Source organism: Eubalaena glacialis, chromosome 5 (assembly GCF_028564815.1).
Source record: "Eubalaena glacialis isolate mEubGla1 chromosome 5, mEubGla1.1.hap2.+ XY, whole genome shotgun sequence".
Lineage (NCBI taxonomy): Eukaryota > Metazoa > Chordata > Mammalia > Artiodactyla > Balaenidae > Eubalaena > Eubalaena glacialis.
The window spans coordinates 138,376,656-138,391,470 of record NC_083720.1 but is presented as its reverse complement, the minus strand read 5'-3'; the positions used below and the strand labels follow the sequence as shown (position 1 = coordinate 138,391,470).

At 36.9% G+C, this 14,815-nt stretch overlaps 1 long non-coding RNA gene across 1 annotated transcript in view; it reads left to right on the top strand.

Moving 5' to 3' along the window:
• LOC133092404 (uncharacterized) overlaps positions 1-14,815 on the top strand; it is a 106,473-nt gene that overhangs the window by 75,140 nt on the left and 16,518 nt on the right. The window contains exon 2 of the long non-coding RNA XR_009701050.1: positions 9,704-9,722. This is a non-coding gene — a long non-coding RNA (uncharacterized LOC133092404). The remainder of the gene's footprint in view (positions 1-9,703; positions 9,723-14,815) is intronic.

Here is a 14,815-nt window from a genome sequence, read left to right as displayed (position 1 = left end):
AAAGATCAGAAGGAACAAATATCTGCTTATGGAATGATACACCCCAAGAGGTTGACATTGGTTGTCCTTTTGAGATGGAATTGGAGATTCTATTAACCCTCTTAAGGATATTTCCTTTTTTGTGAATATATATTTCTATTGTGATGAAAGTAGATTTAACTAAAGAAAAATGTTGTTCATAATAGTTACTAAATGCCACCCCCAGAATATGTATATACACACAAATATACATATATATGTATATATATATACACACACATACCCAAAAACCATTCAATATGTACATTCAAAAACACACAAACACACACAGGCACACACACACACACATTCTTTGTTAATAGCAAAGGATTAAGTAGAGAAAAGTTTTCTAAAATTGAGATATGATAGAAGCTACAGGTTAGTAAATTAGTTACCCAGACAAACATTTCTTTTTCTATTGAGATATAACTGCCATGTAACATTATATTAGTTTAGTTTCTTAACTAAAGGTGGAACATGGAAAAATGGTTGTTTGTTGTGGGGGTGATAGTGGACCCTCTGGCAGGGAGAGGCAATATCACTGATATTGTTTAGAATTGCCAGCTCATAATGATAATAAAAATCTAACTGACTTTTAGTGGGTTTGCTTACTGTTTTAAAATTTTCTTCAATATACTTTCATATTGATTGCATGTAGGACAAACTTTTCCTACTACCCCACCCTTTGGTACACCAGAAACATGGAAGATGTTTAAAGAAGAGGAGAAAGCCTCACCAGTGGACCAGAAGACTTTTTGACTTTCAAAGAAAAGCTTCAATTAATATCATTATGTTCCTTTTTATTTTACTGAATTCTTTGAATAAGTTGTATTTTTTAAAGGTAATAAACAACTAACCCTCAACCAACAGGTAACAACCTTTTCATATGGATCCATCCATACTTTTCTCTTTGCTGAAAGAAATTATGCATATATAGATTTATCTCATATAAATATATGGCATTATATAACAATTCTTTAATTGCTTATTTACTTAATAATGTATTATGGATATCTCTACAAGTCAATTAATACAGCATTAATTCACTCTCAATCTATTTATTCATTTTCTCTTTTAGCATATTCTTAGTATAGACACACTACTATCATTTATTCAAATATTGCTGTAGATAGGCATGAGGATTGTTTTGAGTGTGCTGCCTACAAAAATATTGAATAACCATCTTTAGAAATAAATCCTTATATATAATTTTTTTTTAGGATATTTTCTAAAACTAGATTTTGGTGGGGCAAATAAATACTGTTTTTCCAAAAATGTTGTAACACTAGATGTTTTTATTGTTTCTCACTTATGCCAAATATTTTGCGAAAATACTAGCCCATTGTTTTGATTCATATTTCTCTGTTAAAGAATTTGAATATCTTATTATGTTTATTGGTCATTTGCCCTTCCTCCACAGTGAATCTCACATATTTTTTTCCTTTTATATTATGGTTTTTTATTGAAGTATTGTTGATTTATAATGTTGTGTTAGTTTCAGGTATACAGCAAAGTGATTCAGATATTTAAATATATTCTTTTTCAGATTCTTTTCCATTATAGGTTATAACAAGATATTGAATATAGTTCCCTCTGCCATACAGGAGGCCCTTGTTTACCTATTTTATATATAGTAGTGTGTATCTGTTAATCCCAAACTTCTAATTTACCCCTCTTCTCCCTTCCCCCATTGGTAACCATAAGTTGATTTTCTATATTAGTGAGTCTATTTCTTTTTAGATAAGTTATTTTGTATCATTTTTTTTTTAGATTTCACATAGAAGTGATCTCATATGGTTTTGTCTTTCTCTGTCTGACTTACTTCACTTAGTATAATAATCTGTAGGTCCATCCATGTAGGTGCAAATGGCATATTTCATTCTTTTTATGGCTGAGTAATATTCCATTGTATATGTACCAGTTATTCCTTATCCATTCATTTGTCAGTGGACACTTATGTTGCTTCCATGTCTTGGATATTGTAAGTAGTGCTGCTATGAATACTGGGGTGCATGTATCTTTTCGAATTAGAGTTTTCATCTTTTCTGGATACATGCCCAGGAGTGGGATTGCTGGATCATATGGTAACTCTATTTTTAGTTTTTAAAGTAACTTCCATACTGTTCTCCATAATGGCTTCACCAATTTCTATTGCCACCAACATTGTAGAAGATTTCCCTTTTCTCTACATACTCTGCAGCATTTACTATTTGTAGACTTTTTGATGATGGCCATTCGACCAGTGTGAGGTGCTACCTCATTGTAGTTTTTATTTACCGTTCTCTAATAATTAGCAATGTGGAGCATCTTTTCATATGCCTTTTGGTCATCTGTATGTCTTCTTTGGAGAAATGTCTATTTAGGTTATCTGCCCATTTTTTGATTGGGTTGCTTGTTTTTTTGGTATTGAACTATATGAGATGTTTGTATATTTTGGAAATTAAGCCCTTGTCAGTTGCATTGTTTGCAAATGTTTTCTACCATTCTGTACGTTATCTTTTCATTTTGTTGATTGTTTCCTTTGCTGTGCAAAAGCTTTTCACTTTAATTAGGTCCCATTTGTTTATTTTTGCTTTTATTTCCATTACTTTAGGAGATGGATTCCCGCAAAATATTGCTGTGATTTATGTCAGACTGCAGAGTGTTCTTCCTACGTTTTCATTTAGGAGTTTTATAGTATCTGGTCTTACATTTAGGTCTTTAATCCATTTTGAATTTATTTTTGAATATGCTGTTAGAGAATGTTCTAATTTCATTCTTTTACATGTGGCTGTCCAGTTTTCCGAGCACCACGTATTAAAGAAACTGTCTTTTCCTCATTGTATATTCTTGCTTCTTTTGACATAGATTAATTGACCATAAGTGTGTGGGTTTATTTCTGGGCTTTCTATCCTGTTCCATTGATCTATGTGTCTGTTTTTATGCCAGTACCATACCATTTTTATTAGTGTAGCTTTGTAGTGTAGTATAGAGTCAGGGAGCCTGATTCCTTCAGCTCTGTTCTTCTTTCACAAAATTGTTTTGGCAATTCAGAGTCTTTTGTGTTTTCACACAAATTAAAAATTTTTTTGTTCTAGTTCTGTGAACAATGCCATTGGTAATTTCATAGGAATTGTATTGAATCTATAGATTGCCTTGGGTAGTATGGTAATTTTGACAGTATTGATTCTTCCAATCCAAGAACACAGTATATCTTTCCATCTGTTTGTGTCATCTTCACTTTCTTTCATCAGCGTCTTACAGTTTTCAGAGTGAAGGACTTTTGCTTCCTTAGGTAGGTTTATTCCTAGGTATTTTATTCTTTTTGATTCAGTGGTAAATGGGATTGTTTCCTCAATTTCTCTTTCTCATCTTTTGTAGTTAGTGTATAGAAATGCAAGAGATTTCTGTATATTAATTTAGTATCCTGCAACTTTACCAAATTCATTGATGAGCTTTAGTAGTTTTCTGGTAGTGTCTTTAGGATTTTCTATGTATAATACCATGTCATCTGAAAAACTGACAATTTTACTACTTCTTTTCCAATTTGGATTCCTTTTATTTCTCTTTCCTCTCTTATTGCTGTGACTTGGACTTCCAAAAATATGTTGAATAAAAGTGGCAAGTGTAGGCAACCTTGTCTTGGTTCTTGATCTTAAAGGGAATGCTTTCAGCTTTTCACTGTTGAGTGTGATGTTAGCTGTGGGTTTGTCATATATAGCCTTTATTTTATGTTGAGGTATGGTCCTTCTATGCCCACTTTCTGGAGAGTTTTTATCTGGAATGGATGTTGAATTTTATCAAAAGTTTTTCTGAATCTATTGAGATGAACATATATTTTTTATTCTTCAATTTGTTAATGTGGTGTATCACACTGATTTATTTGCAGATATTGAAAAATCCTAGCATCCCTGGGATACATCCCACTTGATCATGATGTATGATACTTTTAATGTATTGTTGGATTTGGTTTGCTAGTATTTTGTTGAGGATTTTTATATCTATGTTCATCAGTGATACTGACCTGTAATATTCTTTGTTTTTGGTATCTTTGTCTGCTTTTGGTATCAGGGTGATGGTGGCCTCATAGAATGAGTTGGGAAGTGCTCCTTCCTGTGCAAATTTTTGGAATATTTTCAGGAGTATAGGTGTTAACTCTTCACTAAATGTTTGATAGTATTCACCTGTGAAACCATCTGGTCCTGGTCTTTTGTTTGTTGGGAGTTTTTTAAAATCACAGATTCAATTTCAGTACTTGTAATTGTTTTTTTCATATTTTCTATATTTTCCTGGTTCAGTCTTGGGAGATTTTACCTTTCTAAGAATTTGTCCATTTCTTCCAGGTTGTCCTTTTATTGGCATGTAGTTGCTTTTAGTAGTCTCTTATGATCCTTTGTATTTCTGTGGTGTCAGTTGTAAGTTCTTTTTCATTTCTGATTTTATTTGGACCCTCTCCTTTTTTTCTTGATCAGTCTGGCTAAAGGTTTATCAATTTTATGGTTTCAAAGAACCAGCTTTTAGTTTCATTGATCATCTCTATTTTTTAGTTTCTATTTCATTTATTTCTGCTCTGATCTTTCTAATTTCTTTTCTTCTACTAACTGTGGGTTTTGTTTGTTCTTTCTATCAATGTGTTAGGTGAAAGGTTAGGTTGTTTATTTGAGATTTTTATTGTTTCCTGAGGTAAGCTTGTATTGCTATATACTTCCCTCTTAGAACTGTTTTTTTTTTTTCTGTGTCCCATAAGTTTTGGATCATCATGTTTTCATTTTCATTTGTCTCTAGATATTTTTTGAGTTCCTATTTGATTTCTTCAGTGATCCATTGGTCGTTTAATAGCATATTACTTAGCCTACATGTGTTTGTGTTTTTGCAGTTTTTTTCCTTGTAGTTAACTTCTAGTCTCATAGCATCATGGTCAGAAAAGGTGCTTGATATGATTCCAGTTTTCTTAAGCATGCTGAGGCTTGTATTGTGGCCTAGCATGTAATCTATCCTGGAGAATGCTCCACGTGCACTTGTAAAGAATGTGTATTCTGTGTCTTTCAGATGGACTGCTTTATATATATCAATTAAGTCCATTTGATCTAATGTGTTATTTAAGGCCTGTGTTTCCTTATTGATTTTCTGTCTGGATGATCTGTCCATTGACGTAAGTGGGGTGTTAAAGTCCCTTACTATTACTGTGTTACTGTTGATTTCTCCTCTTATGTCTGCTAACATTTGCCTTATATATTGAGGTACTCCTTTGTTGGTTGCATATATATTTACAATTGTTATATCTTCTTCTTGGATTGATTCCTTAACTATTATGTAGTGTCCTTCTTTGTTCCTTGCAACAGTTTTCATTTTAAAGTCTATTTTATCTGATACGAGTTTTGCTACTCTGGCTTTCTTTTGATTTCCATTTGCATGGAATACCTTGTTTTCTGTTCCCTCACTTTATATCTGTATATGTCTCTAGATCTGAAGTGAGTTGCTTGTAGGCAGCATATATATGGGTCTTGTTTTTGTATCCATTCAGGCTCTGTTTCTTTTGTTTGGAGCATTTAGTCCATATACACTTAAGGTAATTATGGATATGTAGGTTTTTACTGCCATTTTGTTTATTGTTTTGGATAGTTTGTAGGTCTTTTTTTCCCCTTTGTTCTTTTGTTCTACTCTTTTGTGATTTGATGGCTGTTTTTAGTGTTGTTTGGATTTCTTTTTCTTTTTTGTGTGTATATCTATTATAGATTTTTGGTTTGTGGATACCACGACATTTTTGTATAGCATTCTCTATGTATATGTGATTGTTCTAAGTTGCTGATCTCTTAATTTCAAATGTGTTTTAACTACCCTGCATTTGTGCTCTCCTCCCCTCAGGATTACTGTTTTTGATGTCATATTTTACATCTAACTGTTTTGTATATCCCTTAACTCCTTGTGGATACAGATGATTTTTAATTTGTCTTTTAACCTCCCTACTAGCTTTCTGTGTAGATGATTTCCTACCTTTAGTATATCTTTGCCTTGACTGGTGAGCTTTTTCATTTCATAATTTTCTTATTTCTTATTGTGGCCTTTCCTTTTTCACCTAGAGAAGTTCCTTTAACAGTTGTTGTAAAGCTGGTTTGGTGGTGCTGAATTCTTTTAGCTTTTGCATGTCTGTAAATCTTTTGATTTCTCCATCTAATCTGAATGAGAGCCTTGTTGGGCTCTCAGTATTCTTGAGTATTCTGAGTATTCTTGGTTGTAGGTTTTTCCCTTTCATCAGTATAAATATATCGTGCCACTCTATTCTTGCCTGCAGAGTTTCTGCTGACAAATACCAGCGGATAGCCTTATGGAAGTTCCCTCGTATGTTATTTGTTGCTTTTCCCTTGCTGCTTTTAATATTCTCTCTTTATCTTTAATTTTTGTCATTTTGATTATGATGTATCTTGGTGTATTCCTATTTGGGTTAATCCTATTGGGATTCTCTGCACTTCCTGGACTGGGGTGACTGTTTCCTTTACCAAGTTAGGGAGTTTTTCAGCTATTATCGCTTCAAATATTTTCTGAGGCCCTTTCTTTCTCTCTTCTCTTTCTGGGACCTCTATAAGCAAATATTAGTGTGCTTGTGGTTGTCCCAGAAGTCTCTTAAACTGTCCTAATTTCTTTTCATTTTTTCTTTTTCTTTTTTCTTTTCAGGAACAGTGGTTTCCACTACTCTGTCTTCCAGCTCACTGATAGGTTCTAATGTATCACTTAGTCTAATATTGATTCCTTCAATATTGATTTTTTACTTTAGTTATTGTATTCTTCATCTGTTAACTTTGTCTCAAGTTGCTATTGGTATTTTTATGTATGTGGTAGGTTATTTACATTTCTCAACCTTGGAGAAGTGGCCTTCTGTAGGAGATGTCCTATGCATCCCAGTAGTACACTCCCCTCTCATCACCCAACCTATATGCTCTAGGGGTTCCCTCTAAGAAGGCTGCATGGGTCCTTCTGTTGTGGTGGGCTGACTACATAGGGTGGTCTGGTAGGCTTATTTGGCCCCTAGTCTGGTTGGTTGCCAGGACCTGCCTTGTGTGTATGTTGCTATTGTTTAGCCTGGTCACCAGGTGGCTGGTTGCAGAACCCTAGGGGGCCCCATGGCTAGAGCTGGCTCACTGGTGGGTGCAGTCAGGGTTCCAGAGGCTCTGGAGCTGTTGCCCACCCACTGGCAGGTGAAACCAGATCCTGGGGTTAGTGCCAGACCACTGGCAGGCAGAGCTGTTTCCTGGAGTCTGGCTGCAGGGCCCAGGGATCCCAGAGCTAGTTTCAGATCCTTGGGAGGGGGCGGTTCCTGACAGTTGGTATGGGGTCTGGGGTGTCCCAAAGGTTCTGTTGACCTGCTAGTGGGCATGGCCAGGGCCCAGCTGTTCCCTGAATAGGGTCTGGCCAACTGTTGGCAGACTCTGTCTGCAGGCCATGGGATTGTAGTTTTCTTACTTCTGGTGTCTACCCCATCATAGGTGAGGCTGGTCTAGAGGCTAGTGCAGGCTTTCTGGCAGAAAGGGCCAGTGCCTGCCCACTGATTGGTAAAGCTGGATCTTCACCCTCTGGTGGGCAGGGCTGTGTCTAAAGACATGTCTAGAGGTCCCTGTGGGCTCAGGAAGTCTTTAGGCAGCCTGTCTGCTGATGGGTTGGGCTGTGTCCCTGCCCAGTTAGTTGTTTGGCCTGAGGCATTCCAGCACTGCTGTCTAGAGTCTGTAGGGTGGGGCCAGGTCTTGGCACTAATGGGCCAAGATGGCAGCCTCCAGCAGCAGAGTCCACATGGTTGAATGTTTGCAAATATGTCTGACACTATTGTCTGTGTCCCCAGGGTGAGCCACAGCCACCCCCCGACCTCCCTAGGAGACACTCCAAGACCTGCAGGTAGGTCTGGCCCAGGCTGCTATTACATTACTGCTTTTGCCCTGGGTCCCAGTGTGCATGAGATTCTGTGTGCTCCCTTTAAGAGTGAAGTCTCTAATTCCTACAGTCCTGTGGGTCCCCTGCAATCAAGCCCTGCTGGCCTTCAAAGCCAAATGCTCTGGATGTTTGTCTTCCTGGTGCCTGACTGCTGGGCTGGGGAGCCTGATGTGGGGCTCAGAACTTTCACTCATGTAATTATATTACATGCAATATAACTATTCTCCAGTTTGTGGGTCACCCACCTGAGGTATATGGGATTTGATTATATTGGGAGTCCATCCCTCCTACCCATGTTGTTGTGGTTCATTCTTTATGTGTTTAGTTGTAGAAAATCTTTCCTGGTAGGTTCCAGTCTTTTTCATCAACGGTTGTTCTGCAGATAGTTGTGATTTTGGTCTGCTCATGAGAGGAGGTGAGCACAGGGTCTTTCTATTCCACCATCTTTGCTGCTCTGGTACATTATGTTTTTTAAGAACTTTTTTTTTTTGCCTACTAAGAGTATTCACCTTTTAAATACAATGTATTAAAAAATATATTGAAATGCTTAAATATAATACAATGCAGATATAATATACATGGGTATGTGTGTATGGGTCCTACAGTAGTCTTTTCTTTTTTTAACTACTCATCCCAATTCATCTTCTACCACATTCCCCTTCTGCTCCAGACAACTGTTAATTGTTTTGCCCTTCCCAAACATACCAAAATCACTCTGGCCTCAGGGCTTTTGCATTTGTTGATGCCTCTAAGTAGAAGATGTTTCTCTCATATTGTTCCTGTAATGACCCCTCACTGTTCAGTTGTCTCTCCTGAAATGTCCCCTTCACAGAGACTGTCCCTGACCACCTATCTTTTAAAGACCAATGCCACCACCACCATCAGGCTCATGCCTATGCCCTTACTTTATTTTTGTTTGTACCATTTATAATTACCTTAAAAAATATTTGTTTATATGTCTATTTGTATCTACCATTTGAATGTAAGCTGTAGGAGGCTGAATCATAGCCATCTTGCTCATCCCTGTATTCCTAGTGTCAGGGACATAGTGGATATTAAATTCAATAAACATTTGTTGAATCAATGAATGTATAAATAAATATATTGCATTAACTATATAATCTTTTAAATATTTTCATGATGTTCAGTTTTCCTATACAGGTCTGTAGCATGTTTTCTCATATATGTGCAGGTTTTGGTTTGTATCATGCAGCAAAATTTTACAATTTTATTCCGATATACTTCTTTTTATTTCAGATATTATAGTGTCTTTGTGTGTGTGTGTAATAAAAATTTCCTAATTTGTTATTTTAACTTTAAAGAATTTTTTTCAATATATACTTGTTCTAGTCACTTTGCAATAGTCTCCAAATAATTTTAATACTGTTTCTTGTTTTCATTTTGCCATACATTCATGTCATCTGCATCTCTTTTTAATATTTGATTTTATTTCTTTTTTTTATATTGCATTATTTAGAGCCTCTGGAACAAAGTTGAATGATGGTTGGTATCACTGTCTTCATCCCAGTTTTAATGGGAATAAGACTAATATTTTAATATATAATATTATGCTTACTATCAGGATTTTATACATAGTTTTAAAATTATTTTAATGTAGTATCAAATCCTATTTTAATTCAGCTTTTTTATTGGAAAAGCTTCCTGAATTTTGAAAAAAATTTTTTAGCATATTTTAAAATAGTTATATTGCTTTTATTCTTTAATTTGTTGATGCATTTAATTACATTAAAATATTTTCTAATGTTGAGCCATTCTTTCATTCCAGGAGTAAACTCTACTTGGTTGTAAGTATCATTCTTTTAATTTCTTGATTTGGTAAATATTTATTGGTCACCTAGTAGACACCTGGCACTATTTCAAGTGACATCTCCAAATGAAGATATCAAATAGGCAGTTGGGTAAATATTGTGGAGTTTTGGGAAGAGAACTAGAGCCAGGTTAGAGATATAATTTGGGAAATATCAGCAGATAGGTGGTATAGATTTGTAGTGTAGTTTAGTGAGAAAAGGGAAAAGGTCCAGTAAATGTATCACTGGCACTCCAATATATGAAATCAGGTTGATGAGAGGAATTAGTATAGGAGAGAGATCTAAAAGAAGCAGCCAGTAAGACAGGAGTAAACCAAAGAAAGTATGATATCCCAGCAGTCATGATCTAGTCTGTTAAATTTGACTAGAAAGTTAGGTAAAATGAAGGCTCAATACCACTATGACAGTTAACCAATTTATTTTGTTTTATTTTCAGTATATGTCATAGTGATGTCCATGATTTATTGCTTTCTTAAATCAAAGCAGCACATAAGCCTATATCATCAGGAAACAATTTATGACAATTAAGATCCCTGTTCCTGGGCTATGAACAGTAACTAGAGTCTTCCATAGTTGTTCATTGGCTGTATCTCTGAATGTGACTGTGAGTCTACATGTGTGTGTTAGCCCTTAATAATTATTAACTGTTGTTGTTTTGTCTTTGTTATTATTTAATTTTTATATAAATTGTCTATTTTCCATTTACTTATATGAGTCATATTTGTTCTCTGACACATGGGTCATTTATACTGACAACTTATTTTGTACAACAGTTTCCCACATACAGCTCTGAATTACTAATTGCTTGGGTAGATACCATCAGTTCTAGGGATTTACCTACCATTATCTTCCTAGAAAAATCTATAACAAAATTTTTGTAGTATTTTAATCTATCCTCAAACATCAAATGCTCTTTATGATTCTGTTTGTCTTCTCTTTTTTAGTGTTCACAACCTCCTCCTTAACTTATTGTCATTATTTATTATTCTTTCTCTGTATCCTTTTAACAAATCTGTAGTTTACATTAATCCAACAGAATGTAAATCATGTACTATATGATAAGAACAGACACTTTGAGTAAATAAAGGTGAACCAGACACAGGTATGGCTTATAAGAATAGACAGTCTATTAAAAGAGATGGAGCTATCACATAACTAATAATAATATAAGATAGAAATTAATTTGTTTATGTTATAGAGGGTAAAGATAAACATACTCAAAGGAAGAGGTCACTGTGCTTTGGAGTGACAGGTAAGTCAACATTTAATCTGGGCATTGAAACATAAATTGATTCTATAAATGTAGAGATGAATAAGTAAACTCAAAGAAGAGTAAACATAATAAGTAAATAAACACAGTGGGATATTGGATCAAGTAGTGTGGTGAATGTAAGAAGAGGTTTCCTTAAGCTAAAATTTATGAATATGAAATGAGCTAATAGTAAATAATGTTTGAAAAAAAGTATATTAGGATCATGAAATGCAACTTTGGAGTAGGTGAAAATTTTACTTTTTACAGTGATCTAGTTGAGTTTTGCTACAGGTAGATTAAAATGACATGAACATGAAATATGAATTGGAAAGTTTATAGTAGAAGATTACTATAATTTTCTCATGATAATCTCACTGACTGTCAATTAGCAACAGAGGATTTGTTTTTATCTTGCATCCCACTTTGGCCTGAGTCCTACTAAAGTATTTTAACATAGTCTCCAAATTAACAAACTAATGTTTGTAAAAAAATGTCACTTTTCATTATTTTTGTACTTATTTTGTATAGTTTAATTTTAGTAAAATTTAATAACTTTAAGATTAGGTTTACTCTTCTACTAAGATATTTAAGTATGATATTATTATTATTATTACCTAATAACTCACAGATATGATAACAAGATAACTGCAACAAAATGAGTAAGGTATAATTTGCCATACTAGATCTCTATACTAATTAAATTCACTAATTTATTGGATTGACTGACAAGGATACTAATGGTAAGCACAAAATGGAGCCCAGAAACCAAGTCAGAAATGTATGGAACTTGGTATATGAAAGACAAGGCACTATAAACAATTGGAGGATGAATAATAAAAAATTATTTATCTACATTAAAAGTATTTAAATTCCTACAACAACATAAAAATATACTCACACAAATATTAGATTGCTTAAATAACTAAATATAAAAGCAAGTACTTTGAAACTATTAATAGGATATATATAGAAGAATGTGTTGTGTGTGGGTTAGAAAATGATTATTTAAACAAGAATCAAACAGGAGGGGGAGCTTCAAGATGGTGGAAGAGTAAGACGCGGAGAGCACCTTCCTCCCCACAAATACATCAGAAATACATCTACATGTGGAACAACTCCTACAAAACACCTACTGAACGCTGGCAGAAGACCTCAGACCTCCCAAAAGGCAAGAAACTCCCCACGTACCTGGGTAGAGCAAAAGAAAAAAGAAAAAACAGCGACAAAAGAATAGGGATGGGACCTGCACCTCTGGGAAGGAGCTGTGAAGGAGGAAAGGTTTCCACACACTAGAAGCCCCTTCGCGGGTAGAGACGGCAGGTGGCAGAGGGGGGAAGCTTCGGAGCCACGGAGGAGAGTGCAGCCACAGGGGTGTGGAGGGCAAAGCAGAGAGATTCCTGCACAGAGGATCGGTGCCGACCAGCACTCACCAGCGCGAGAGGCTTGTCTGCTCACCTGCCGGGGCGGGCGGGGGCTAGGAGCTGAGGCTCGGGCTTCGGTCGGATCCCAGGGAGAGGACTGGGGTTGGCGGCGTGAACACAGCCTGAAGGGGGCTAGTGCGCCACAGCTAGCCGGGAGGGAGTCCGGGAAAATGTCTGGAGCTGCCGAAGAGACAAGAGACTTTTTCTTGCCTCTTTGTTTCCTGGTGCACGAGGAGAGGGGATTAAGAGCGTCACTTAAAGGAGCTCCAGAGACGGGCGTGAGCCGCGGCTATCAGCGCGGACCCCAGAGACGGGCATGGGACGCTAAGGCTGCTGCTGCCACCACCAAGAAGCCTGTGTGCAAGCACAGTTCACTATCCCCACCTCCCCTCCCAGGAGCCTGTACAGCCCGCCACTGCCAGGGTCCCGTGATCCAGGGACAACTTCCCCGGGAGAACACACTGTGCGCCTCAGGCTAGTGCAAGGTCATGTCAGCCTCTGCCGCTGAAGGCTTGCCCCACATCCGTACCCCTCCCTCCCCCTGGCCAGAGTGAGCCATGGCCCCCAAATTGGCTGCTCCTTTAACCCCGTCCTGTCTGAGCAAAGAACAGATGCCTTCAGGTGACCTACACGCAGAGGCGGCTCCAAATCCAAAGCTGAAACCTGGGAGCTGTGCAAGAAAAGAATAGAAAGGGAAATTTCTCCCAGCAGCCTCAGGAGCAGCAGATTACATATCCAGAGTCAACTTGATGTATGCTGCATCTATGGAATACCTGAATAGACAACGAATCATCCCAAATTGAGGAGGTGGACTTTGGGAGCAAAGATATATATGTTTTATTCCCTTTTTCTCTTTTTGTGAGTGTGTATGTGTATGCTTCTGTGTGTGATTTTGTCTGTATAGCTTTGCTTTTACCATTTGTCCTAGGGTTCTGTGTGCCCGGTTTTTTTTTTTTGTTTCTAATTACTTAAAAAAATTTTTTTTCTTAATTATTTTTTATTTTAATAACTTTATTTTATCTTCTTCATTCTTTCTTTTTTCTCTCCCTTTTATTCTGAGCCATGTGGAGGACAGGCTCTTCGTACTCCAGCCAGGCATCAGGGCTGTGCCACTGAGGTGGGAGAGCCAAGTTCAGGACACTGGTCCACAAGAGATCTCCCAGCTCCACGTAATATCAAACAGCAAAAATTTCCCAGAGATCTCCATCTCAACGCCAAGACCCAGCTCCTCTCAATGCCAAGACCCAGCTCCACTCAACGACGAGCAAGCTACAGTGCAGGACACCCTATGCCAAACAACTAGCAAGACAGGAAGACAACCCCATCCATTAGCACAGAGGCTGCCTAAAATCATAAGGTCACAGACAACCCAAAACACACCACCAGACGTGGTCCTGCCCATCAGAAAGACAAGTTCCAGCCTCATCCACCAGAACACAGACACTACCCTCCACCAGGAAGCCTACACAACCCACTGAACCAACCTTAGCCACTGGGGACAGACACCAAAAACAACGGGAACTATGAGCCTGCAGCCTGCAAAAAGAAGACCACAAACACAGTAAGTTAAGCAAAATGAGAAGACAGAGAAACACACAGCAGATGAAGGAGCAAGGCAAAAACCCACCAGACCTGACAAATGAAGAGGAAATAGGTAGTCTACCTGAAAAAGAATTCAGAATAATGATAGTAAAGATGATCGAAACTCTTGGAAATAGAATGGAGAAAATACAAGAAACGTTTAACAAGGACCTAGAAGAACTAAAGAGCAAACAAACATAGATGAACAACACAATAAATGAAACTAAAAATTCTTTAGAAGGGATCAATAGCAGAATAACTGAGGCAAAAGAATGGATATCTGACCTGAAAGATGATAAAATAGTGGAAATAAGCACTGCAGAGCAGAATAAAGAAAAAAGAATGAAAAGAATTAAGGACAGTCTCAGAGACCTCTGCAACAACATTAAACACACCAACATTCGAATTATAGGGGTCCCAGAAGAAGAAGAGAAAAAGAAAGGGACTGAGAAAATATTTGAAGAGATTACAGGTGAAAACTTCCCTAAAGTGGGAAAGGAAATTATAGTTAATCAAGTCCAGGAAGCACAGAGAGTCCCATACAGGATAAATCCAAGGAGAAACACGCCAAGACACATATTAATCAAACTATCAAAAATTAAATACAAAAAAAAAAAATTAAAAGCAGCAAGGGAAAAACAACAGATAACATACAAGGGACTCCCCATAAGGTTAACAGCTGATGTTTCAGCAGAAACACTGCAAGCCAGAAGGGAATGGCAGGACATATTTAAAGTGATGAAAGAGAAAAACCTACAACCAAGATTACTCTACCCAGCAAGGATCTCATTCAGATTTGATGATGGAGAAATTAA